This window comes from Hordeum vulgare, chromosome 7H, assembly GCF_904849725.1.
Source record: "Hordeum vulgare subsp. vulgare chromosome 7H, MorexV3_pseudomolecules_assembly, whole genome shotgun sequence".
NCBI lineage: Eukaryota > Viridiplantae > Streptophyta > Magnoliopsida > Poales > Poaceae > Hordeum > Hordeum vulgare.
In genome coordinates, this window is record NC_058524.1 from 618,853,255 (window position 1) to 618,854,977 (window position 1,723).

The following is a 1,723-nucleotide window of genomic DNA, read 5'->3' on the forward strand; positions in this document are numbered from 1 at the left end:
TGCTTGGGATATTGTTTGTGCGCCCTTCACCAAGGGGGGTTGGTTTCCTCTCTCTCAAGCATATAAACCGTTGCCTTCTTCTTAAGCACATCTCTAAGCTCCATGACCATCAAACCACTCCTCAAACATCAAACAACGCGCTAAAATGCAGCGCGCGTCGCTGTAGCAGCGCCTAAATATATGGCATTTGGACAAAAAATAGTTTGAAACATTCATCAAAATGCAATGAACATGTGAAATTTAACACAAACAAGTTGATGAATAAAAGTCATGGCCACAAATTCATCCAACCAAGTTCAAAATACAAGTTCATCCAACAAAGTTGAAGACATATAACACATCAATCATCTTCCTCGTCGTCTTCCTCTTCTTCCGAAGACGATTCTTTCGCCTTCGAAGATGAATCTTCTTCCCTAACCTCATCATGCACCGCATCACGTGTAGCTCCGACGGTCTTGGCAAGATCTTCAACGGCATTTTCATGGGTATGTGTGTGAGGCACATCGAAAGACATTCCACCCATGGCCGGAGGTGCACCCATGCCTCCCATGAGAGAAGCAAAACTCATGCCACCCATGCCTCCCATAGCGTTGAGGGTGCTCCAAAGCCACCCATGCCTTCCATAGCGTTGGAGGGGGCTCCAAAGCCACCCATGCCTCCCATGACGGCCGGAGGTGCACCCATGCCTCCCATGGCTCCGAAGCCACCCAAGCCTCCCATGGCGCCGAGGCCCATGCCTCCCATGGCGTCGAGGCCAGCGCCACCCATGCCGCCAAGGCCACCGCCACCCATGCCGCCAAGGCCACCGCCACCCATTGTGCGGATCATGGCTCTTTTTTGAATCAACACTTCTTCACGGGCAAGGTTGACATATTCCTTTTGCGCATCATTGAACAAAGATGTGTCCAAGAAGAACAAGTGCTTTTCCCATTCCAACAACTTAGCTCGCTCCTCCATGCCCACCTTCCTCTCCTCCAATGCCACTTTCCTCTCCTCGGCCGCGGCATCTTGGTTCCTTGCCATTTTCCTCACCTCGTTCGCTTCTTTTCTTGCCTTCACAATAGCTTCCGTAGCATTTGTGAGCTCATCATCTCCTTTCCTCTTCTTCTTTTCGGTTTTGCCCTTCTTGCACCCATCCGGTCGTTTTGGTTTCGAGTATGAAAACCGAGTTGGGTGTGGGGCTTCTCGGCGGCGGCGACGGGGGGTCGCGGGGTCAGCGGGGTGCCGGTGTGCGGGTCCATGGTGGCAGGGGCGCTGGCGCCGGCGCGCGCGGGAGCAAAGGAGGAAGAAAATGGGAGAGTTCGCGCGCGCGCTCAAGTCTACCGCGCGCGGAAGTGGACGCCCGAAATACACAGGGCGGGATGGGGCTATGGCCAGCGCGTCCAACTCGTTTTAGCACGCGCGGTTTTAGCGCGCCCGCTGGAGCTGTCCCTCGCGTTGCGCGTGCGCTATATTTGGCTTTTTTGCGGCTAGCGCGGCGCTAATATAGCGCGGCTGTTGGAGATGCTTTGACAAATGCAGAATTTTTGTGTAACTCGCCCATAAAGATCGCCTGTTCACGAACTAACAACGCTTTCGTCGGGGCATCACTACTTCTGCCAAGTGCCTGTTCTACAGCCACGATGAATCCATCGACCACCTGCTCTTCACGAACTAAACAACTTATGCCGCTCGCCACATGGGCTACTCCACGCTTGGGAGTAGGCCTGGGCATTCAGTCTAA